Below are 27,781 nucleotides of genomic sequence, written 5' to 3'. Positions count from 1 at the left end.
GGGTTCCTTCTCTTTTAGATTAGCTCCCCTTCCTCCAGTCCTTGCTAATTCAAGTCACCTGCATCCTGCTATTCTCTGCTCACATTCCCTCACCTATGGTCCTTCTAGAGCTTCCCAATTTCTACAGATACTCCATGTTGTATACATGCATTGAAGATTTGTTTTTAGAGAAAGAATATATGGCACTTGTCTTTCTCAGCATGTCATACATCACTCATTGTAATGTTTTCAAGGTCCATCCTTTTACCTTTAAATTTCATTTTTCTTTACAGCTGAGTAGTGTTTCATTGTGTGCATGTAACACATTTTCACTATCCACTTACCTTTTGAAAGACACTTACGTTCTATTTCTTGCCTGTGGTGAATATGTCTGAAAGCAACATGGCTGAGCAAGTACCTGTAGAGTTGAATGTAATGTCTTTTGGCCACAGGTTAAGGATGAATATATCTGTATCATATGAGAGGTTTATTTTATGTGAGGAGGTTTTAGACTGTTTTCCAGAATGGATTTACCAACTTTCATTCCCACGAACAGTTAAACATAGTTCCTCTTTCTTCATAACCTCACAAGTATTTTTTGTTAGTTGTTTATAGTTCTTAGCTCTTGTTACTGGAGTGAGATATTTAAGGATGCCAATGCATTTTGGATGATAAGGCTCCCTATAGGAACCCCAAACCGAAAAAGTAAAAAAGAAAAAAATAAACACTAAAAACAGGTCAGTGAAGCCTTTCAAATGGTTTGCCAATATAGTGCAGATTACCCCCAAGAAAATATAGATTATCAATATAGAGCTTGGTTGCTTTTCAGGGATTGAGATGGGCCTCTACTGTTGAAGACATCAAAGACATAAGACACAGGACTCAAATGAGTCTAACTGGATCTGATCTGAAAGCCTGAGGTCTAGCTTCCATGGTTCTAGAATATACTATGCAAGCTGCTAAGAGAAGGAAGCAGTTAAGTAGTATTTCCCTCCTGGGATAATGATGAGTGATAATAATTACCAACATGGCAAGATATTCATAAAGACCCAGTTAGTGGCACTCACATATATGAGGCAACCAACAGCTACTGTGTTTATTACTCACTGGACAAGAAAGGAATCATGCCCAGTACTGGACATCTTCCCATCATTCTAGACTAGTTCAGTCATAGTAAATAATCCACTACTGTTACACTGACAGACTCAGCACATCATTCTAGACTAGTTCAGTCATAGTAAATAATCTACTACTGTTACACTGATAGACTCAGCATATCCCTTACTACATTCTAAATATTTTCCTCACACACAGAAAAATATACCACAGCTCATCAAAGAAACTTCTCTTTACAGAAAATGGAAATCATCACAGAAAAACACAACTGGACAAAATGCAGAGATCAATAGATCCTGGGCATCCGAGCCCCAACAAATACAGTTCTAGCATCCATGGTCATGAGATTTTGCAGAAGAGAGGTGAGGAAATCAGGAAGTCTCCTGCTGTGAGACAGTCTCTCCTAGAAATGGCTACATTAACAGGATGGCTTATATTTATACAAAACATGGAGAATTTAGGAGTCCCACCCATAAGCAACAAATTACTCCTGGCCTTTTCTAGAGATGAATACCTTATTGATTGTCCAATGCAGATTGATGAGTCTTGAAACCATTTGCATATAATCAACAAAAACAAACTCAGCACCTTACATTTACAGAATTTGTGCATATACATACTGATGTGTTTTTTGTTTTTGTTTTTGTTTGTTTGTTTTGTTTATTTGAGACAGGGTTTCTCTGTATAGCCCTGGCTGTCCTGGAACACATTCTGTAGACCAGGCTGGCCTCAAACTCAGAAATCCGCCTGCCTCTGCTCCCAAGTGCTGGAATTAAAGGCGTGAGCCACCACTGCCCGGCTACATTTCACTCTTTAAGACCAACATGATTAAATAAATAAATAAATAAATAAATAAACAATGTGATTTTGACAATCTATGTGTTCAACACTCTTCAGTTTTGTGAAATCAGGTTAGTATATAAAATACAGGTCTGAGTTGGCACGTCTGTGGAGCAGGATCTCTGGAGGGTCTTGCTGGGCACCATCTTGCTCTGACTCCAGAACAACCTTAACAAAGGATAGGTAGAAGGCACAGTCACAGGCGTACCTACAGGAGTCCTAGGTGAGTCACGCAGCCCTTAACCTCAGACTACCAAACAGCAACACTCTTTGGTGTGGTTTTTATTTTGGGTGTTTTCTGTATATTCTTGTTCACCTGCTGGGAGGAGATAACAGGCTCCCACCTGGTGGGAGGAGATAACAGGCTCCTTTGATTCCAATGAGTCTCTAGCCATGAAAGAATGTGTGCAAGATGACCTTTGACAATTTGATCTTTGACCTTTGTGAGACTCTTTTTGTTTATTTTCTTTTTTTTTTTTTTTTTTTTTTTTTTTTTTTTGCTTTGCTTGTTAGCATGAGGTTGTAATAAAGGAAGGAAACCTGTTATTTATATTACCCAAGGTTGAAAGGGAAAAATGCATGCATATCCAAAGATGCATAAACATTAATGGGTGGTATATATGATGGTGCCAACTATTAGGGAACAGACTGTGCAATTTCACAAGGGCAAACTCTCTTCTGATTTTATAAGTTGTGAGTTATATTTTTCCTCCTATCACTGGTTCTTAATTCTTCAAAACAGAATGTAACCAAATGGGGATAAAAGAGACCTGGTTCTAGAATATTGTCAGAAATCCTAACATGGTAGATGTTATCCCTATGGCTGGATATGAAAGATGGAATTCAGGAACACCAGCAAGAGAGTCTCTAGATCAGGCAAACAGGGAGCAAGCTCCAGCTACGCTTAGAAGAGCAAGCAGTCAGAGCATACATCACTCCACAGTCTGTTATTGCAGAACTATAAAGTTTGCTTACAAAGGGTCCAATAAAATATATTATATCTTTCTGTCCTGATAAATTTACTTTTAGAAGGGCAAAATGTATGAAGTTAGTTTCTATATGACTCAAATTTGGAAAACCATCAAAGATGAATGCCACTATATTACACATTTCTCAGTTCTCTGGATGGATTGGCTATGTTTAGATGGGTATATGCATAATTCATGAAACTTATGTTTATTTTTAAAATTTTATTTTTATTGATTTCAATTCTACAAATCATTCAGTGTGGTCTTAATCAAGGTTGCCACATAACATGTTATATAATGAATGGTCAGCAGAATTTGGCATACAATGATTGTTTTTAAACAGCCTAGAGCCAAGACATTTTAGAGATAATATAAATGATCGAAAATAATAAGTAACATCTTTGCTTTATAAACTTGTATGATATTTTAATTTAAGTGGGAATAAATTAAACTTTCCTGAAAGATGGCTATGCCTGTTCACTTATGTATTGGACATGGTTGTTATCCTAGCAGCAGCAGCAGAATTGAATACTTGCAATATATAACTATGTAGCTACAGTTCTAAAATAGTTACCATCTGGTACTTCATAGAAAAGTTTGTTCTTTTGAGTTAAAAGCTCAAAACATAAAGAGTAACCATATTTTAAAGAATAAGCACATTTATGTTTTTAGAAAACTATAAATGAAAGTATAGAAAAATGAATAATCATGTCTTAAAATAATTTTGGATATGATAAAGTGTTTTGACTAAAATCAAATGGTAAAAGAATTGCTGCAACTGTGTCAAATTCAATATCAAGAATTTTCATTCTGTGCCTCTTCTTAAAAAGATGAATGTTAAAATAAAAAAAAATCTCCATAACTTCAGTTATCTGTACCTAATTGCCAAGATACTAGTGTTTTCAGTCATGTCCTTATCGACAGCCCATAAAAATCATACAAAATTAAATTCCCCATCAGTTCTCAACAGTGAGTCTCATTGGTTCAGGAACTATTAATGTTGACTTAGTCAACCGGACCTTAAAACGAATCAGAAGAAAAGCCAGTACAAGGTCTAGAAAATAGTTGCCTCTGACAAAAGTATTTGTTGCTTCCTTGTTACAGTGATTTATAATTTGAGAGGGTAAATAATTTTCCAGTGTCTCTATAAACATGTCATACCTCATAGCACAAACCCTGGCATTGCTGCTCAGTCAAGATTTATAAGGACAAAAGACAACCTTGATCCCGAACAGTATGAGGAATTACTACAAAAAGACGCTGAAAGGGGGAACTGTTCCCTGACTGATAGATAAATATCCTTCTGCTCTAATTAGCTTGTAGGGTGGGGTCTTTTTTTTTTGCTTTTTGTTGGTGTTGGTGTTCGTTTGTTTTTGAGTCTAAGAATGTAAACTCTTCACATGATGTTCAGAGGAATTTCAAAATCAAATCTGTTTTCTAGCTCCCTACAGAATATGGGTACCAATCACTGATATTGAATTCCCTAAACATTCCTAATCTTATTTCATACTATATTATATACTGGCGAGCTTTGGTTTAAATTCTTGCAACTGACAACTTTTCTTCTGAGTTAGGTAGAAATACTGTCAGTATTTGTCTACAGGGACGGGTCAGGAGAAGCGGCACCTTCCAAACCTAAGAAAGATTATAAAATCCTACCAATACCCCCAATCACCCGTTATGTGTTTTTCCATGGGAACAACTGTAGACAGCTGGCTTTGAAATGAAGACAACTTTAAAATGAAGGGACTGTGAAGGATGCAGTGGCTGGGATAAAGCTACGCTTTCGCTTCTTAACCTGAGGAGTCCATTTGTTTTGTGCAAACCTACTCTCACTTAAAATTGGATGTTTGGGTTCTACAGAGAAAAGAAGAGTTTCGGGAGTAGTCCGTATTCAATTTGTTACTTTCACATGTGTATAAAATATGTTTCTATTACTCTCACCTTCAGCTTCCCTTTTCTTCCTTCCACCACCTGTCTTATCTAAAAGTACTTTTTTTCTTATATTCATTGCCTTCTTTTGTTTGTGTGCTTGCTTGTTTGTTTTGGGAACCAATGAGTTCAGCCACGTCTCCATTGAAGTCTGGTGTGCTTACCTGTAGCCACACAGCTCAAGACACTAGTTCATTGTTTCACAAAATCTGTGAGTGACCACTAGATCAGCAGGAAAGAAACAGTGCTAGGTCCTTTGGGCTGCTTCCCGTTCCTGTGTGGAGAGTGGCAGGACAGTTCTTACTGAGGCTGAATTGTACACAATTGCAGTTGCACTGAGTTCTCATCACTGGGATGGCTGCATCATGCGTAGGAGATGGCACTCAGTAGGACTCCTTGCTGTCTTCTATCTCTTACATTCTTTCTATCTCCTCCTCCCAAAATGTTCCCTGAGCTTCAGAACTGGGTGGATACAAATGACTTGTTTATAATTGAAAATGCAACCCTTACTTACTCTCAATACTTAGGTGATCATATCCTGGGCTCAAAGCTTTTCTCATGAAAGGCCACCTCTCTGTTTATGGATGATAGTAGCATTTATATATAATATCAACATAAATAATTTGGAGGTAGTTTGGCAATATGTCAATTTAACTATACAACATTGGAAGATGCAACTATCAGTCCTTTTAATTCCCTAGCAATTGCCTATTGACTGGACCTGACTGGGTCAGAATTTTATTCCCTCCTATGGAAAAAAACCCACGCACAAATAAAGAGTAGCTTTTTTCTCCAATGATAGCTGGGTAACTACTGAAAAATTGGACACATTCTGCATGGGAGGTTTGTGATGTAGTTTGTAGGATTAATTTTTAACATAGATTTTAAGTAGGTTAGGAAAGAGAAGGAAAGAGGTGCAAAAAGAAAGACACACAGAGGATAGCATAGGTATGAACTCTTCAAATAGGAAATCATAATTCATTTTCTTTACAATATTCATATTTATTGTCTTCATGGGATTTGAAGCTAGTATCTTTATAGATTTACTAAAGAATTTTAAAAATATGTATTTAATTAACATGTATTCTTGTTTCTCTGAATGTATTTGGAAGTCCCAAATGCATACTTTACACATGGAAACCAGGAAAAAAAAAGAGGGCTTTAAATCCCCTGAAAATGAAATTATACCTGACTCTTGGCTGCCAGTGGGTACTGGGAACTTCACCTGGGTCTTCTGGAAGGGTATTCTGTGCTCTTAACAGAAGAATGACCTTTCCAGTCCCACTTAAAAATAATTTAAATACGATCATGTTGTGATTCTGGAGTAGGATTCAATGAGATAAAGCAGTTGATCACAGCAATGGAAGAAGATAATATAAATCGACTTTATTTTTTCCTATATATATTTTTATTATTAATCATTTTATTTGTTTACATTTCAAATAATATCCCTCCTCCAGGTTACTCCTCCACAAATCCCCCATCCTATCACCTCTTCTCCTCCCTCCCATTTGTGACTATGTAGGTGCTCATCCACCCACTCACCCACTCCCACATCACCACTCTAGCATCCTTCTTCCATGGGGCATCAAACCTCTACAGGACCAAGACCCTTCCCTCCTATTGATATCAGATAAGGCCATCCTCTGCTACATATGTATCTGGAGGCATGGATCCCTTCATTTATACTCTTTGGTTGCTTAGTCTCTGTAAGCTCTTGGTGGTTCAGTTAGTTGAGAATGTTCTTCCTATGGGGTTACAGTACCCTTCAGCTCCTTCAATCCTTCCCCTAGTGCTTTCTTTGTGGTCCCTGTGCTCAGTGTGATGGTTGGCTATGAGTATCTACATCTGTATTAGTCAGGTGCTGGTAGAGCCTCTCAGGGAATACCCTTACCAGGCTCCTCTCAGCAAGTGCTTCCTGGCAATCAGCAATAATGATGGGGTTAGGTGTCTGCAGATGGGATGGATCCTTAGGTGGAGCAGTTTCTGGATGGCCTTTCCTTCAGTCTCTGTTCCATTTTTTTGTCTCTGTCTTTTCTTTGGACAGGAACTTTTCTGGGTTAACAGTTTTGAGATGGCTGGGTGTCCTCAGCCCTCAACTAGGGACCATGCCTATCAACTGGAGGTGGTCTCTGCAAGTTATATACTCCCTTTGTTGCTTATTTCTGTTAAAGTCATCCCCTTTGGTACTGGGAGACTCTAGCTCCCCTGGCATCTGGGACATTTTAGTGGCTAATCCCAGTTCCCCATCCCCCACTACTACATATTTCTATTCGATTTCCTGACCCACTGTACTTCTTTCCTGTCCCTTAGAATAACTGATCCTATCCCGGCTTTTCCCTCCCCCTCCTCTCTCCCTCCCAATTCTCTCCATCCTGTGACTATTTTGTTCCTCCTCCTATGTAGGCTTGAAGCACAATTTGGTCTTCCTTCTTTTTAAGCTACATATGAAACCATATATGTGTTGTATAGTGGGTATTCGGAGCTTTTGGGCTAATATCTAATTATCAGTGAGTACATACCACGTGTGTTCTTTTGTGTCTGGATTACTTCACACGAGATATTTTCTAGTTTCATGCATTTGCCTTCAAATTTCATGATGTCATTGTTTTTAATATCCGAGGAGTACTCCATTGTGTAAATGCACAATATTTTCTGTATTCTTTCTTCTGTTGAAGGACAGCTGGGTTTTTACAAGTTTCTGGTTATTATAAATAAGGCTGCTATAAGCATATTGGGACATGTGTCATTGTTATGTGTTAGAGCATCTTTGGGTATATGCCCAGTAATTGTACAGCTGTGTCTTTACATAGAACTGTTTCCAATTTTCTGCAGAACCTCCAGATTGATTTTCAGAGTGATTTTACCAGCTTGCTGTCCCACCAGCAATGAAATAGTGTTCCTCTTTCTCCATATCCTCTCCAGCATCTGCTGTCACCTGGGGTTTTGATCTTAGATATTCTGATTGGTATAAAGTGGAATCTCAGGGTCATTTTGAATTATATGTCCCTAAATACTCTTCCATGCTCATGTATCTGTAGGATTAATATAGTAAAGATGACCATCTTCCAGAAAGCATGCCTCACAGAGATATAAAGAGCCATTCTCAAATTCACCTGGAATAACAAAAAACTCAGGAGAGAGATATCTACTCTTGACAATAAAAGAACTGTCAGGGAAATCACTATCCCTGACCTCAAGCTGTACTATAGAGCAATAATGATAAAAAATTCATAGTATTGGTACAGAGACAGGCAGGTAGATCAATGGAAAAGAATTGAAGACCCACAGTAAACCCACACAGCTGTTGTCACTTGATCTTTGACAAAGAAGTCAAAAACATCCACTGGGAAAAGAGACAACATTATCAACAAATGGTACTCGGTCAACTGGCAGCATGTAAAAGAATGCAAATCGATCTGTTTTTATCTAGTTGTACAAAGTCAAGTCTACATGGATCAAGGACCTACATAAAACCAGATACACAGAATCTAATAGAAGAGAATCTGGGAAATAGCCTTGAACACATAGTTAAAGCTGAAAATTTCTGAACCAAACCCCAGTGGTTCATGCTCTAAGATCACAATCGACAAATGGGACCTCATAAAGTTGAAAGGCTTCTGTAAGGCAAAGGACACTGTCAATAAGAAAAACAACAACCAACAGACTGGGAAAAGATCTTTCCCAATCCTACATCAAAAGAGGGCTAATATCAAAAATATATGAAGAAATCAAGAAGTTAGACTCCAGAGAAACAAATAACACTATTAAAAATGAGGTACAGGGCTAAACAAAGAATGCTCACCTGAAGAATCTCAAATTGCTTAGCAGCACTTAAAGGCATGTTCAACATCCTTAGTCATAAATCCACTTTAAACAGTCAAAAATCTGGCTTAAGTTTTTCCTGTGGCATTTGACAAGATTGTGGATTCACCATTGAATCAACATACACAATATTTTCACAGTCATTGTAATCACCTCTACCATGACAATTTATCCTTCCAAGGATGCTGAATTTTTTATTGTAGTATTTTCTGCTTCATGAATATAGTTTATACTTCTATTATTTTATTTATAAATATACACATATTACATGCATTTTTTCAAACACATATGTATACCATACATCCAAATAGATAATTTTTATTTTATTGATACAAAATATTTGCATATACTTATGATGTCTTATGTGATATTTTTATTCCTGTGTGCATTAAGTAACAATCAGATCAGGCTATTTAGTATAGTCATCTAATTAAAAATTTATTTCATGTAAATATTTTTAAGTCTTTTCTGTTGTACATATGAATACTTTCTTATATGTAAAAAATACTTGACAATACTCAGTTGAATTCAATGTACTTTTCCATAGTACATCAGACCACTTTCCTATTTATGAAAAAAATTGTATTCGTTGATGAGTATCTACTCCACTTCACATATTCCTTGTCTCTACTAAGTACTAATTGTAACCAATTCTCAACCTTTGAGAAATCATTTTCTACATTCTACTTATGGCAAAGATTATGTAGAATCTGACTTTGGTGTCTGTAGTTGGATATATAGCCTCATCAATTGATAACATTTGGAATTATCTTTGAGGAAGAATTAGATGTGTAGTGGGGCCCAGAAGATCATGAGGGGAGTCTCTGAAGTCAAGCACTGAACTTTTTATAGTTACATTTGCTCTTGCTTTGATTTGATTGTGACTATGCCCTGAATCTTCCCTCTCATATTAAAAGAAAAAGTATTTAACTTTTTTTAAAGGTGCATACAGTAGAGACAGTGGATATTTTAGAAAAAATTTTAAACTTTTAAGTGTCTTTAATTATTTTAGAAATATTAGAATCTTTGGATTTGGATAATTTAAAGCCACTGACTTTTGACAGTGTTTGAGTTATTAAAGGCAGTATTACTTTTAAAAGATGGAATCTTTATATTGTGATATCAAAATAAATATGCCATTCTGGAGATAATTGAAGAATGAAAAATTGTACCTGGATATATTTGTATGTTAATTGACAAGGTGTCAGTGTTTTGTTTTGTTTTATTTCTCAACTTGAAACATCTGTGAAAAGGAAACTCAATTGAGAAAATAACTTGGTCAGATGACATGTAGGTAAGTCTTCCTAATTAAAGATTGATGTGGGAGGCATCAGCCCCCTGGAAGTAACATTGCTCCTGTGCCCATTGTCCTGGATGATATAAGACGACTAACTGAGTAATTCATGAAGACTAAGCCAGTGAGCCACCTTCCACTATCCCTATGGCTTCAGTTGCTGCCTGTAGGTTCCTCTCTTGATTTTTCTCACTTGTGGACTGTCACCTGAGAAGTGTAAATTAAAACAACCCTTTCCTTCCCAAATTGCTTTTCATCTTAATGTTTTATTATAGCAGTAGGAAATTGGGTAGGTAATGGATTTTTACAATATCTAGAGATATTTTGCTATTCAAATGAGAGGGGTGGTAGTGTCTACTGAGGGGGTGGTAGTGTCTACTGAATAGAAAGGACAGTGTTGTGGCGCTCAGCCCTCTTCTATGAAAACAATAACTCCCCCCAGAAGTAACTGTTCAGAAGAAAAAGCCACTAGACTCAGGATTATAAACTGCTAATTAGATTGAGCATTGAAGACACACTAGGTAATTCTAAAAAGGTATAAATACACAAAACTGATTACCTGAGTAAAATCCCTGAAGGCCCTTGCATACAATAAAGGAGAATTGTGAAGAAATTGGTGAAAATGACTGACAGCTGAGCTGTCACAAAGCTAAAGGCAAGGACAATAGAAGTTATAGTATGAGGATAGAATATAAAATATTAATATCTAAAGGTACTCTGTCTTCACTTCTCTTCCAATTTTCTTAATTTCTAGTAATTTGTGTATTCTGTTAGCAACATGTCCTTTAACACATTATTAATATTTGTTAATTTTAAGAAACAATATTCAATTTCTGTATGCCATGAACATGCAGTGTATTCTGCAAAAATTTAAAAGCATTGTCAACTTTTTCATCATTTTAAACAGTTGAATTTTGTTAATAAATGTGAAACTATATTTCTCCCTTTGGTAATTATGATTTTTTAATTAACTAAATTAGTAATTTGAAATAAGAGCTTCTTGAAAGCAAAAGTATTTGATAGGTTAGTACTAAAGAAAGTAGGGTATAAAAGTATGGTAAAATGATTGAGTGATAAGAAGAAACAGTAAAAGCTAATACATAATATCTGGACAATTAAAAATATTTAAAAATTGTACATGCACATAACATGATTGTAATTTTAGGAACGTACTATTGAATACAGAATAAAATGCCTACAAGGGAGAGAATCAAAACAACATGGAGCATTATCTCATACCACATAAAGAACAGGTGAAAAGAGAAACTTGTAGAAATTTAGTATCTGGCTGGTGACCAGATAAATAAGTTGGGAGTTGTTCTCATTCTTCTATATACACAAATGCTAAATACTAGACCCCTAGCTTTAGTTGCAGTCCCTATAAACATATTCTTACATAAGCCAAAATATGCTATGTAACTAAGGACCAGAAGAGGAGAGAAGGAGAGAGAATATAGAGAGAGCAGGATGGGATGGACCAGAAACATGTGGCTAAGAAAAGTGGCCCTGCGGACAGACTGACAGAACAGAAGTAACCCAATCTCAAGTAACTTGGGGAGCACAGCTGGGAAATACTCAGTCTAGCACAGAAAAAATAGTTTAGGGGTAATTGTCCGGTAATTGTGCCAAAGCAGACTAAATATATCAATTATTGGGGGCTGGCTGCATCATCATAGGAAAATACTCTTGTTAGTGTTTCAAAATTTCCAAGAAGATTATAATACCTTTCAATTGACTTAATTTTAACTAAAAAGCAATATTGATAAGTCAAGGTAGCATCAAAAGGTCTCTGTGAATATTGGCATGAACCCAAGAATAATAAATGCAATTTAGTTATGCAAATTAGTACCTTCTGTATTAATAAGTGTAAGGGTCCATGATTCACCAGAGAATGATACTCTGGATTCAAGTAGTATGTAAATACAAAGAGTGATTTATTCTTCAGAAGTCAAGCATGCTGGGCCCTCCCATTACCAAGATTGAGAGACAAGCAAGTGAGCTCACGGGCTTTGTTTAAAGCACACTGGAATTCCAGGACGGATGAGCTCTCTCTTACTCCATCTCTAGAGGCATCCCATTACCCGGGCATGAGGGGCTGAAAACCCCTACTGGAAAGGTCTGGAGATTTGCTTACCCATTGTCCTTGCTTCAGGCCGGGTGACTGGGTGAAGACTGGTGCCAAGTTCTTTTATTTTTTTTTTATTTTCTATTAATAATTGACTTGCTTGGGCTTGCCTGGACTTGCCAGATCTTAGGTCTAGTATCTATAACTGCCAATTTGAAATCTGTCATGCAATTAACTTAGCCTTCTCATAAGGAAGGTTTGCAATGGGCCTGAACTGACTCATTCTTTAGAATTTCACATGTGTTTAATTGTATGGTAATTAAAATTCACTTGTTTTTCCATGTGCATATTTATATCACATGATTTTGTACTGCATTTTACTCCATTTAGAATATAGGAATTATCAATCTGTCCAACTAATTGTAATGCTAAAGTTCCAGAATATAGTTAGTGTGCGGTACTTTTTAAGATTTCTATGATGTCATTGTTCATATTTGTTTCAGTTTGCCTTAGTACATTGTAAATCATTCTTACTCTTTCAAGATGTTCACCCAACACCCAAGAGTGCAGAGCTAATCTGTGAACTTCTAAGGAAGTAAACTAATCATATCCCTACATTATGCAAATATCTTTGTTGCTTCTTTTACATTTCAATAGACACTATGCATTTCTGCATCTTGTATTTTAAGACAAAAAGAAACTCCCTAGATAATTGCTCTAAAGCAAAAAATAAGAATAAGCTCCAAAACAGAAAATTTGCAATTGGCATTTCAAACTAAGATATAAAATACATTATTATCTCTCTAGTGTTTTAAGGCCTTTAAATATTTCTCCTGCTATTTCCACATTTCACTCCTCAATACAATTTTTTTTAAGAAATTTCATCTGGGAGTTATTACAAAGTATCTCTTGTCCATAGTTGATGGACACAAAGAAACACTTTATCTTTTCATGTGAATCCCAGTTGCCATATAGCAAACTTAGTTCTGAAGACATAAATGACCCCAAAACAATGTTACTGAATTTAAATTCTTATGTCTATGTTTGTCAGTTTGCAATCTATCATTCCATGATTGTCTTTGTAATATTTTTATACTGTCTAAATTTGTTGTGTCCAGGGCCTTTACTCCCATTTTAATTAACAACAAACAATATTCTAAAAGGTATTTCCAAGGGACTTATTTTGACAAGTTTTTCGGTCAAAACAGAAATACCATTGTAAACAGTATTTGACATTTGAAACATGTGTTACTGCTTTCTAACTGAAAAATTAATAAACTCCAGAAAGCAAATGATAAAGCAGACTGTGTGTAAGAATCTTTAGTGGTATTGGGATTGTGTGGAATGAATCATCATTAGAAAGATCATCATCCCTGGTACAATCAGAGTATTTTATAGTGATTTCTTTGTAGTATTTCTACAACAGGAAAAACTGCATCTGCCCAAAGATGAGGTAGAGAAACAGAAGGGAAGAGGCAGAAGAAAGGAAGCCAACCACCAAGGAACTGATAAAATTGGCCTCAGGGACAATTGCTTTAGCAAATGCTACCTGATACCAATTTTGGTTAATGTCTTTATTAGTTCCCACATAACTAAAAGGGATTTGATGTTTCAAGTTTGAAACTAATATATACACAAATCAGACCAGGAGTACTACTTTAAGACTTAAAAATTAACACCAGCAATAGAAGCAATAGGGCTTGTGGTGACTTGAATAAAAATGGTCCAATAGGCTCATAGGGAGTGGCACTATTGGGAGGTGGCCTTGTTGGAGGAAGTGTGTCACTAGTGATGGGCTTTGAGCTTTCAAATGCTGAAGTTAGGACCAGTGACACTCACTCCTCCTACTGACTGCTTATCTAGATGTAGAAATCTCATCAACAATTTCAACACTATTTCTGCATGTATGATACCATGTTTCCCATCATAGTAACAATAGACTTAAACTCTGTACCTGTCAGAAAGCCAAAATTAAATGCCTTCTCTTATTAAAATTGCCATGGTCATGGTTTCTATTCACAGCATTAGAAACTTTCATAGAGAAGGATGTTAGCTTCAATATCATACCAGATCCTCAGGACGCAATTTTAGTTCCACTGAAATCTAACTTGAACACCTGCCCACATAATACCATAAACATCCATTTCATATCATTTCCCTACATGTTGGAAGAATGGACATTAAGATTAAACTAATTCTAGACCACAGTACAGACAAAGGCTGATGGAGGAGATTTGGAGCAGCCTCTTTGGACAGTTGTATCAAGGCCTGGGCAAAAGCGAACAACTCCAACCAACATCACTGTTCGACCCTGGTTGAGCAGACTAGATCCTGTAGATCAGGGTTCTATAACCTAGAGCCCACCCTGCCTTAAATGACCCCAACTCCACCAATGGTCTCAAACATCTATGCCTTCCACCTAGAAGATTTCAGTAAATGTCTAACTAAACTCTTTGTAGTTCATACCTATGGGACCATTAGGTACAGAAAACAACGCTTATCATTTTCTTCACTCTAAGCAATAACATAAAAAAAAAAACCAAGAAACTTTCTACTTGAAAATAATTTGCAAACTTTTTCAGAAAGAGCATAATTCGTCTGAGAGAGAGGTATAGGAAAAAACATAAAATGATAGAAAACACAAGTACAGGATCACCTGAAGCCCAAGACCTATAATTAAAGGATGATCACATAGTATGACAAAATGGCCTGAATAGTACTAACATTTTGAATTTAAAAAAGATAAAATATTATATTTAGTATCTGCATACAATTGCAAGGTGTTTAATAAATGTATCTGTCCATACCCACTACTCCAACTTTCTCTCTACTCCTCCCAATACTTTAAGGAAATGTCTCCTGAATCCCTATAAATGCCTAGGTGGTAGGGTCCATTGAATGAGAATGGACCCCATAGACTCATATATTTGAATGCTTAGTGCCCAGTTAGTGAACTCTTTGGATAGGATTAGGAGGTATGACCTTGTTTGAGTGAGTTCGTCAGCGTGGGTGATTACTAAGGCTTCAAGTGCCCATACCAGTCTCTGTGTCTCTAACTACTGCCTATGAATTAGGATGTAGGTCTTAGCTACTTCTCCAATACTATATCTGCCTGCAACCTACGACACACCTGATCGTGACAATAAATGACTGACTCTGAAGCTTTAAGCAAACCCTAAAGAAAAAACAGGCAGTATTGAACTTATATTCAATAAAATCCTACACAAATCACTGTAAAGTATTTTAATAAGAACACCTTCCAACTTTCAACAAAAACAAATGCTATTTATGGCAGTACTTTAACCTTTCTCCATTCAATGAATGATTATAAATTAACTCTCCAAATTCGAAATCCTGTATATCAAGGTTACATTTCCAGTTGAGTTAAAAAAATATTTTTTAAAGATTTTGTCATATTTCCTAATTATAGGAGTATGAAATTTATGTGCTTTATATTTCCTTCTACAAAATATTTATATTTCCTCTATAACCAGAGGTATAAGAGTGTCATAATTTATGAAGTAGAAAGGGAATACTTGTGAAATATTTTATGCAACAGTGAAATAAAACAAAATTAAAAGCATAAAAATCCTTAAAATGTATCATTAACGAATCCTATGTGGTCCTAACCTTAGATTAAGAAGGAAACTCAACTAACAAATGTTGAATGCAGGAGAAATAATTCTCCCTTGGAAACTGTCACACTGTTTATCCAATAGCAAGCAAGTAATCAGTCTCAAATAGAGACTCATGGGGTTATCACTGTAGAATTTAGCAAATTGTATTTAGAGAGAGAGAGAGATACACACTTTTTGATAAAACAAAAGAGGTTATGAACTTTAGAAAGAGCACGGGCTTCATTGAAGTGATTAGTGGAAGGGAAAGGGGGATAGGATGTAATTGTTCTTAATTTCAGCATATTCTGAATTATCATATTTGTAAAGGGGTGTATACCTAGTGTTCTTCAGAAGGAGTTCTTCTAGAGGGTCTTCACAAAGACATAAGTAGACAAGCAGACCACTGATTGAATGTACCAAGCCAGAGCATCTGACTTCATTCCCTGAGCATGTTTACATTGTTATTTCTCTTAACCACGTAAAGAGGGACAGGGAGAAGCTAATGATGACTGGATAATACTTATGTCTACCAAGACATAACAATCTATAAAAGTCCAACTTTGTATTAAAGATATTAGTTTACCTGTATGTTGTGTATTTGAATACTTATTATACTTGAAAAAAGATATGGTCTTCATAAATTCAAATTTTCCTTCTTTATTTCTTGACATAATTATCATGTAATATTTGGTGCTTAGTCTGCATGCGTGTGTGTTCTTTCTTTAATTTCTATGACTACTAATATTTATTTTTTATTCCGTCGTGGTTATAAAGGATACGGATGTCACTTAAATTTATCTCTGCTTGTTGAGTCTTGCTTTGTGTCCTAATCTGTGGCTGATTCTGTAGAAATTTCTGTGGTCTGCTGAGAGGCCTGTTCATTCTTTAGTGTTTGAATAGGTTTGTGTACATGTCTCCTAGGTCTACTTGATTATGTTTGGCTTTTGTCCACATGATGTTTGTATTGATGATAGATTTACAAATGTTATGTGGAGAAAACATACCAAACAACTATTTAATGGATTTGTTTTCATCATCTTCAATTATGTCAGTTTCTGTTTGTATAGCAGTATGTGCACAAGAATACAAGTGACCACCAAAGCCAGATGATCTCAGCCAATACATTAGAAACAGATGTACAGATGGATGGAAGCTGCCTAGTGTTAATGCTGAGAATTCAACTTAGGTCCTCTAAAGAGCAGTATATACTCAAACTTTGAGCCATAGCTCTAGCCCCAATAAATGGTTTAAGATAGACTTTAATTATGTCTGACAAGGCACAAGGTTAAAGATTCCTTATTTCATAACTCACTATTCATAAACTTTACCTAGAACCAATAAATAAATAAATAAAATGATGATTAATGAAAATTGGCTTATACTTTGTGCATTTTAAAGCTAGTTAAACATTTAGCTTTTACTTTTTTTGGGTAAGAGAAAGCTGAAGATCATCTTGCTTTTTGTTATCTTCCAGATCCCAAAATTGATTACAGGAAATATTGGCCTTTTGGCCTCTATTATCACTTAGGCAATGTTTCTTAATTCATAGAAAATTATACTTTTGCATGGTACCTTTAGTTTTTATAGAGAGAGAAAACAGTTAAATATTTCAAATTAGTTCACAGATCATATTGGTAGAAGATAATCTTCTAGGTCATCGAGTTGGAAGCTATTTAGTATTTACAAATGTATCTGTACTTGACCTAGAAATTTTGTAATCAAATGCAAAAATAAGTACATTCTCATAAATATGTTTCCTTCTATAATCCATCTAATAATAACGAATTGGCCAGGTTTGTATTGCTTCTGCCAGTGATAATACTATTCCATGCTTCCTGATACTAATCATTAAATAATACTTCCTCTATGAGATTAGGTTATTACAGTTTTGGTTCTATGTTGAGGTACTTCATTCACTTGCATTTTGTGCAGGGTGATAAATATTGCTCTATTCATTCTTACACATGTAGACATCCAGTTAGACCAGCACCATTTGCTGAAGATGCTTTCTTTTTCCATTGTATGGTTTGGGCTTCTTTATCAAAACTCAAGTGTACCTCGGTCTGTGGGTTTTAAGTGGCCCAAATTTGAGACCCATGCCATGGGCAAATACCAATCCCCGACACTATTAATGTTAGTGCTATGCTTGCAGGCAGTAGCATGTTGTCCTCTGAGAGGCTCCATCCAGCAGCTGATTCAGACAGATACAAGCACCCACAGTCAAACAGTGGATGGACTCTTATGGAAGAATAGGAGGAAAGACTCCAAGAGGATAGGAACTCCGCAGGAATACAAATGGAGTCAGCTAACCTGCACCCTTGGAACACTCAGAGTCTGAACATGCACAGGCTGGGCCAAGGCCTCCCTGCACGTATGTAGCAAGTATGCAGCTTAGTCTTCATGTGGGACTTGAACAAGTGGATCATGGGCTATCACAAAAGCTGTTGCATGTCCATGGGACATGGTCTTCTAGGTAGATTGCCTTATCTGGCCTCAGTGGGAGAGGAAGCACCTAGCCTCAATGAAAAGTGAACTGCCACAGTTGGGAGGAGGTACCCAGCCAGAACCCCACCTGCTCAGAGGATGCAGGGAAGGGGATGATAGGAGGGTTAGGGAGAGGCTGACTGGGAAGTAGGCAGTGAGTGGGATGTCATGTGAATAAGTAAAAATAAAAAATTAAAAGAAATAAGAGAAAAAAGAAAGCATTTTACAGGGCAGTGGTGGCGCACGCCTTTAATCCCAGCACTTGGGAGGCAGAGGCAGGTGGATTTCTGAGTTTGAGGCCAGCCTGGTCTACAGAGTGAGTTCCAGGACAGCCAGGGTTATTCAGAGAAACTCTGTCTCAAAAAACCAAAAAGAAAAAAAAGCATTTTAATTATTATGCTCAATAAAAACAAAGTTAAAATTCAAAATGAAAACAGAATATTTCTTAGTGAGATCAAATTTTCTATTGCCCTAGTTCTAACAAAAATGAACATTAAAATTTCAAGAAGAAATATATCCTGAAGTTTGAAAGATGAAGACTCCCACCCATTGTCTGAGGCATTTGAATCATAGTCCTCAGTGAATGGTACTGCTTAGTGAGCTCAAGAAGGCAGGTAAGGCCTTGCAGAATTTAAGTCATTTGAATGTTGGCAGCTGACACTGAAAATAGATCTAGTAGCCCAGTAAAACTCTTGGGCTACAAATATAAAGGAATGATTCCTTATGTTTTGTAGTTCACCGCTTTCTTAGGGGCAGGCTTTGAAATTCCAAGCCATGAGCCATTTCTTGTTTGATCTCTATGTCGCATGCTCATTGTTGAGTATGAACACTCTCCTCTTTCAATACCTACTGCTAAGACTGAAGCTTGCTGACCATTTTCTCCACTGTGATGGACTATTATCCCTCTGGCATTGGGATAGTTTATCTCAAACTATCTTCGCTAAGAGTCTTTGGTTGTGATATTTTATCCCAGCAACAGGAAAGTATCCAACCCAGCATGTAACCATAAAGGCTGGTGCAGTTTCCATTTGCAAGACTGACTCAAATCAAAGCATGTTTACTCCTCCAGTAAGTCACATCTAGAGAAGACAGCTGCCACGCGTACATTAAGAGAAAAAATTCACTCTAACTATTCCAGTTAGATACAATGCCAAACTTTATCTTTTATATGTTTTAGATTAATTCGTTCCCTTAAAGATTAGCACCTGAGACCTCTAAATCAAAAACCTTCCTCCATTTTGAAACTTATAATCACAAAGGTCATTTTTTATTAGTATATCCTGGAATAATATATCCTGGTTGCAGACAACACTGACAATAAGATAGCCCCTTGGTAGTTACAGTAAACACAGGGCTTCTAGACAAACCAAAAAGAAAATGTTTATGTGGAATCTAGTACACTAGAAGCACTCCAGCTTGAAGCTTCACATAGTTGAACCTAAGTTCAACAGGTGGTAACATAAAAATACCTTAGAATTGAACTCTTATGAATGCAGGTGGTTTACGCTGAAAATTTATCTAGGACACCACTAAAATTTTGGGGTTACAAATACAAAGAAAAGATATCTTATGTTTTAGATTTCACCCCTTCCCTCTCCTATCTTCCTGTAGTGACATATGACAAACAAATGGCATGATTCCCTCCAAGGCATGCAACAAGCAGGGCTTTTAAAAATGACTTTAGTCTTCCCGGTATTGTACTTGACTTCAATATACTGTGATCGCACTCATGCCCATTCCTGTCTCTAATCTCTCTCATGTACCCAACAACTGTATTTCTCTCCCAAACCGTCTCTTAAATGCCTATCAGCTTTCTGCCACAGACCCTATACACACAACCACACTTGCTACACCTGAGTATTGTTAAAGCCAATGTCATACCAAGGACACAGCACCCTCCGTATTCTTTCCTGTCCTTCAGTTCTGATAGTCCTTCAGAATCACCTCTACACTGTTTCCTCATGGAGGATGGGCTGCCACAATTTTAGTTCAAAACCAAGTGTTAGGTAGCAATTCAAAATATTTGCTTTCTTGCCGATGGCTTCCTTGTTGTAGGTCTCCCTAAGAGCCAAGTGTAATGGTCAAATGTCGATATACAAATCAAAATCATATTAGAAATCTGTTTCACATTATTATTCATTGTTATCATTTAAAATCATTTTTCTACAGTTCTGCCTCAGCCATTGTCAGCACACCTCCCTGTTCAACTCTGACCCAGAATTTGTCGCCATCTGCCACCACGGTGAACTGCACAGTAGATCAGATCCGTGCTATCATGGACAAGAAAGCCAACATCCAGAACATTTCAGTCATCGCTCGTGTGGACCATGCAAAGTCCACACTGACCGACTCCCTTGTGTGCAAGACGGGCACCATTGCCTCTGCTCGAGCAAGGGAGACGTGCTTCACAACACTTGCAAGGAAGAGCAGGAGTGCTACATCAAAATCAAGTCCACAGCCATCTTCTATGAGCTCTCTGAGAACGACCCGTACTCCATTAAGCATAGCAAGGATGGCTCGGACTTCCTCATCAACCTCATTGACTCTCCAGGTCACGTGGACTTCTCTTCAGAGGTGACAACTCTCTTGCGTGGAGCTCTGGCGGTGGTGGACTGTGTGTCAGGCATGTGTGTATGCAGACAGAAACAGTGCTGCTACAGGCAATTGCTGAGCGCATCAAGCCTGTGCTGATTATGAATAAGAAGTACCAGGCCCTGCTTGAACTGCAGCAATTAGTAGTGGATCATCAGTTTTTTTTTTTTTTATTTGACAGTCTCATATATGTGCACAATGAATTTTAATCATTTTGCCAGCCCCATTTCTCTCCTTTATCCTTGTTCTTCTAACATTTAAAGGTCATCATTATTAATGATTTTTGTTTCTCTACATCGTATCTAACTCTTGGGATTGTTCATTTGGGTACAGGGAGGAGTGTGTGTGTGTGTGTGTGTGTCTGTTTCAGATTCAGTTTAGAGCCTGATCCTGATTAGATCTCAGTGGCTTGCCTTAGCCTAAAGCTTTCTTTCTGGACTATGGCAGTATACTTTGTCTACTGTGCACATGAAATAGGCAGGTATTGCCCAAATGAAAAGTATTATCACTTGGGAAAATAAAGAGGGTGAGAGGATGGAAGCTGAGTGTGAGAGAAACCTGAGGTAGGTGTGAAGAAATTATATTAGTTGATGCAGATTATATATGATATGTGTGGAGTGTTTTAAGCAATTAAGGAAATGTTCTTCTTGATCATTTTTCAGACTCACCAAATTCCTTTCCATTGGTTCTGTAGCTGGAAACATGTGCTCGGCATCATAATTAATATCTGAGCTCTCACTCTTAGGTAAATTGTGACCATAAAAAAACAAACAAACAAAAAAAAAACCAGAAAACAAAGTCAGTAAAGATCAAAATATTCCAGAACACAAGAGAAGGGAAAATGGAATGAGTTAAAGATAAATATCAGACCTTTAATCACTAAAAACAAAATACAGATAATGCAAATTTTCTCACTGCTCTCACCTATCTGATTACAGCTATACATGCAAGCACACAAACCACAAAAGCACACCTATACACTGGCACAGGCTCTATGCAATTAAGATCAAGAATGCAGTACAATATTTAGAGATCAGAGAGAGAAATAACAAACAGAAGAAAATGTGCCTTCCAGTCCTGCACCAACCTGAACACACCTATTGTTCTTCCTGATTGAAGCAGGGACAGGTGGGAAGAAACATGAAGAGTTGTCTGCAACAAATTATTCCCAAAGGATGCACTAAATTACCACCTGCCCTTTCCTTTGGCTGCTGCATTGAAAAGTTGGATCTTGGTATTGCTGGCTTAGCAGGTATAATTCAGCCAGTGGAACACTTGATAACAAACACAGTCAGCATAGCCTGTTGACATTGGCTCCTGCCCGGCATGGGAAGCATCTGGCATTTTTGTACTTCAATATGGACAAAGATTTGTCCACAGCCCTAGGACTGCTCTCCTTCATGTTAAAAATACCTTTAGCAAAAATTAATGACAAAAGAAATAGGGCAAGAGAACCAAACATACTGTTCTCTCACAAACTGAAAGAGTTAACTCTGATTTTTAATAATCATCCATTGTGATATTTTCTGACATATTTCTCCTTGCTATTATATTTTAAATAGTACACTGGTCTTTATCCATAATAACTAAGTGTAAACTTTGAGCTATACCTCCAAACAACCTGCAGTCAAACAATTTTCACAGAGAAAATCTCATTATCCCTTTAGAATAATGTTTCTTCATATATACGCCACAATATCCATGGACTGTATTTTCAGAAAAAAAATAAATAATTGGCAAATATTCTATACCCTTAAATTTGTAGTTGGTATTTATAACACCTATAATAGTGTGTAATGTGAACTAAAATTTACTAGTTTACATTTAAATTTTCTCTACTTCAGTGCTGGAGGCATTGAAAGTGACAGGTATCATTTCTTAAACCATCTAAATACCATTCTGCAGATATATGATCCATAAATTAAGTATTGCTGTGGTTTACTCAATTAAATTGTACATAAAATACATCTATGAAATACAAATATGTGAATTTTACCACAACATAAAGAGTAAAACAAAGTGTGATTAAATTAAATTTTAAAATATAAGAGAAAATAATACATTTTACTCATTATTGTACCTCTTTCAGAAAAATTATTTAACTTTGACATTGACTTTTAAATGAAATATTTAACATTTCTTCATGTGATTTTGAAATTAACTCAAGCTATGCTATTTATAAAAGTTTGAAATCCTCATCAGCTAGGTTAGTTGTTCTGTGGTATGAGTTAGGAAAGAAATGCTCTATTCTTGATCACATTAGCTTCTAGCAACTGAGGCTCAATTATGAGGACAAGTATTGTATTATGTTTTCATGCAATGAACTATCTTTTATTTTCTGACCTAGATTCTGGAACTTCTGTTACCTTCCATGAAATAAGACTTTACTAATTGTATACATTAATATAAAATAAAATCAATCTTTTCAGGCTTCAAGTGATAAAGATGGAATTATGAAAGAAGTACTGAGAACTCTAGATTATAGGCACTAGAGATGAATATGTTACTACAATATCAGATAACCACATATGTACTCACAGCTAGATGTGTTTCTGAACCCTATGCTTAATATCAGAGACTTAGAGGTTATGGAGTTTCTTCTTAAATGGATCTACTATATTACACCCCTCTTCTCAAGGGTCAAGGTTCATCTTATATGAGAGTTCTTAAATATCATAAGATACTGGGGTACTGAATGACTACAGCAAATCAATATTTTCCAGGCATGGCAACATCTTTGCATTCATGAGCTCACAGAGGCTGTGATGAGACACAAAAACCTATATAAGGTCAATTGAGCCAGTATCAGCATGTATGGAGGAGTGACTTCCAAACCCCACAACCAGCTTGGGAGCTATTTTCAGTTGATGGCTACAGATAATGTAGTCTAATGAGATGAGGGCTAAAGGATACATGAGTTACAGAAGAACTAACCTTGCCAATGGTTACTTCAGATCTTCATAAGAAGCACAAGAATCTATAAAATATTCTTCAGAGATGCAGCAACTCAAAAAATACAGAGCTGTAGAAGATCATGCGTGCACATAGCAATGGCACAGAGAAGACATGGTGATTTTAAACAGCACAGCAGATAAATCTGGGGTGAAAATGTAGTGATAAAAGTTGAACAAAAGTAAATGAAGTGATAGATTTTATCAAAGCCTGTATGTATAAAATTCTCTCACAATGTGAAGGTTCAAAAGAAGACATGGCTTTGTGCAAGTAAACATGAGGTCGTGTACAATCATTACAAAAATCTGACTTCTGGTGAGAATTCTCTGTTTAGCTCTGTACCCCATTTTTTAATTAGGATTTTTTTTTTTTTGAATCTAACTTCTTGAGTTCTTTACACAGTTTGGATGTTAGCTCTCTATCCGATACAGGGTTAATGAAGTGATTTTCTTAAACGGTAGGTTGCCGATTTGTCCTACTGTTGGTGTTCTTTGCCTTACAGAAGCTTTTCTGTTTCAAGAGGTCCCATTTGTCAAGTCTTGATAGTAAAGCCTGAGCCATTGGTGTTCTGCTCAGGAAACGTCCGTCTATGCCAATACTTTCAAGGTTATTTCCCACGTTCTCTTCTATTAGATTTAGTGTATCTGGTTTTATGTTGAGGTCTTTGATCCACTTGGACTTGAGTTTTGTGCAGAGTGATAAATATGGATCTTCTACATATAGACATCCAGTTAGACCGGCACAATTTGTTGAAGATGCTTCCTTTTTTGTGCAGTATGGGTTTGGCGTCTTTGTCAAAGATAACGTGTCTGTAGGTGTGTGGGTACATTTTTGGGTCTTCAATTCTATTCCATTTGTCAACCTGTCTGTGTCTGCAGATATTATCATATGCAAATATTATTATTTCTCTGAAGTGCAGATTAAGGGATGGTAATTCATCAAGAAGTTCTTTTATTATTCATAATTATTTTGGCTGTCCTGGGTTTTTTGTTTTGTTTTTCCTTATGACAGAGAGAAATGAAACCTGAAGAGGTCATTTCCAGTGTTTAGATACGACCCCTAGTGGTGGGATGACACAAACCCACTTCCAAAATTTTCAACCCAAAATTGTTCCTGTCTAAAATAATGTAGGGACAAAAATGGAGCAGAGACTGAATGAACAGCCAACCAGTGACTAGCCCAAATTGGGATCCATCCTATGGGCAGGCACCAATTTCTGACACTATTACTGATACTATGTTGTACTTGTAGACAAAAGCCTAGCATGATTGTTCTCTGAAAGGCTTTACCACCAGATGACTGAAACAGATGCAGATATTCACAGCCAAGCATTGGAAAGAGGTTGGGGATCTCTATGGAAGAGTTAGGGGAAGGATTAAAGAAGCTGAAGGGGATGGTAACCCCATAGGAGACCAACACTGTCAACTAAGGTGGACCATTGGGAGCTCCCAGAGACTGGTCCACCAACAAAAGAGCATACAAAGACTGGTCTGAGACCCCTGGCACATTTATAACAGAGGACTGCCTTGTCTCGCCTCAGTGTGAGAAGTTGAGGCTAATCCTTCAGAGACTTGATGCAAAAGGGTGAGGAGATGCCTGGGAGGGGTATCCTCTTAGAGGTGAAGGAGAGGAAAGCTGTGAAGAAGAACTTTTTGAGTGGGGACTTGGAAGGGAGACAACATTTTGCACACATAAATAAGTAAAGTGTAACAAAATCTGACCTTTATTGTTATATAAAGGTTATTTCACACAACATATCTGTTAGTGGCATGAATTTTTCCTTTGTTATTGCTGACAATTCTGTATGGAAGACTGATATTCCCCCATTTTCTAATAAGCCCAAGCAAGTCTTTGAGCCTTGTCACTCTTCCATAGTTCCTGGGAACTATATGACTAAACTCAAGTAAATAATTCTTCATCAGCCAAAGGAAACTCGTGATCCTAGCAATGACCACAGCTGGTTATATTCTCATTGGGTTATATTATAGTTTCATATTGGAAGTTTTTCAAGTAAAAGTCTCAACCTATTTGTTATGCATTATATTAGACCAACTAAGTCATAACTATGGGCAGAAACCAAATTGAATAACCATGATTTTATCTGGTTCACTTGTAAAATTAGGAAACATATCACATAAAATTATTTATAAAAGAATAGGAACAGCTGGCTTGCTTCACAGCTTCTGTATCTTTTTTGCAATCTTGCGAAACATAAACTAAGGCCAATAAACTATTCTAGCATTTTGTGAAAAAATAAAAATAAAATATGCTGCAAGGGAGTTGGCCTGTCTAAGATTTCCCTGAAACAGAAAATCTCCTGTCATAGTCATGATTCAGAAACACTTACTGCTCAAAACTGAGTTCTCAATAATGAGAATGGTGACTCATTGCAGACTGGGATGATTAACCAAGGACATCTAGAGAAATTCTTGCAGACAGGCTTAATGCCCTGGATAAATTTACCATCCTAAGGAAAGAGACAAGGTGACATTATTTCAGTGGCAAGGAAGAGATAGTTTGGAATAATATGACTCCTCAAATTAAAATACCTTATTTGACCCATGCCTCAGTCAGGCAGAATGAAAACCATGATGCATTCAAGCACCAGTGTGAGTGAAATTGCAAGTTAATTTTTTTAAAGCAGAATGTTAACCAGTTCCAAATAGTAAGAGTTAATGTGGTTGAGTCATGGGCTATCTCTTTGCTTATCAAAACAAAAAGGAAATCAAACTCTTTAATGGCATGAGCAGACTTACATTCCGTGCTACTAGGGCTGATTAAAACTATTACCCTAAACTCAGTTTCCCTGCGGGAAATAAAGATGAACAATAAATGGGCCTATCTTGCAGTTTTCCTGAAAGGGATCAAAGACCCAATGTATGTCTTGGAGTGTGCTGGTGAATGTAGGGAAGGTTACAGTGTTCTCCAGACCAGGGAGGAAAGGGTCATCACATTTGCCTATGTACTTAAAGAAACAAGTGGTATCTTTTGAGCTAATTAAAGGTAATGCAATTCTTACTGTAATTTGATTCAATTTTATACTTATATACTTCCTGCAGGTCTTCTGTGACAGAAATTAGTCTCTAATTCAAGGAAAGCACCAGAAGCAGTCAGTGCACAAATGAATTCTCTAAATCCATTCCCCTTTTCATTTGCAATCTACAGTCAGTCAGCCTGTGACTGGTTACTTCTAATTGATCTTCATAGCTTTCACTACATTCATAGCATCTTCTTGACTGGTAGGATAGAGTGTGAATAGATCCAAAACACTTAACATCTGTGGAAATCCAGGAAGGACCGCTGTTTTCCCCTCCACCAAAGTAAGTAAGTTCACACACTATAAAACCTTGAGTATTACAATGAATACATGCTTAAATGGGAGACCCTTAGCCATTGAAGAAATACTGAAACATTGAAGAAACCACACTTTGTTTTGTTTGTTTGGGCCACACATCGTTATTCTGAATGGAAGAAACATAACAAATATTGGCATAGCCTTTTTGCTCTTCCACTATAATTAACAGTGGTTTTGAACCCTGAGTCTACAGAGCTTTGTACAGATGCTATAATGCTACTACTTGAGGACTTTTTGGAGAGACCACACTTGGGGCTATAGAAACATTACTGCAAAATCATATTCAAGATTATGATTATTGAATTTCTGCTTGGTTCCTCTGAAATTTGATGGCTGAATTTGATTTGGAGTTAGCTTGGACCCACATACTTGCAAACTCGAAAAAAACCAAAGCCACACATGTGTCACCTAGAAATCATATCAACAAGAATGTGAGGGCTCTTGCTATGTTCCCTATCTCTGTAAATTCCTTGAAGGTGGCACATAAAAAAAAAAAAGGTTTGACCAAAATCTCATCCTCCATCTCCCTGTTTTATACAAAAGGGTGGTGGAACCCTCTAAGGAGCCACATTCAGAGAGATTCTCCTAAAAGACTGGGCCTGCTTCACTGATGATTTGGCTAAGCAAAAATTTGATGCAGTCCTCTGGGCTTGTGTATCTATTCAACCTCAACACCAGCTGTGAAGAGTAGAAAAATGAGCTGGTGGCCCAGTTCACTGGACAGAACTCAGACATTTTTAGATGTCTGGCCAGGGCTCACCT

At 36.8% G+C, this 27,781-nt stretch overlaps 1 pseudogene; it reads left to right on the top strand.

The window, feature by feature from the left end:
• Positions 1–20,197: 20,197 nt before the first annotated feature.
• On the top strand, positions 20,198–20,921 carry LOC116069446 (annotated as a pseudogene).
• The last annotated feature ends 6,860 nt before the right edge of the window (positions 20,922–27,781 follow it).

The sequence above is a fragment of the Mastomys coucha genome, unplaced genomic scaffold (genome assembly GCF_008632895.1).
Source record: "Mastomys coucha isolate ucsf_1 unplaced genomic scaffold, UCSF_Mcou_1 pScaffold1, whole genome shotgun sequence".
NCBI lineage: Eukaryota > Metazoa > Chordata > Mammalia > Rodentia > Muridae > Mastomys > Mastomys coucha.
The sequence above is the reverse complement of the archived record's forward strand: the minus strand, read 5'-3'. Positions and strand labels throughout refer to the sequence as shown.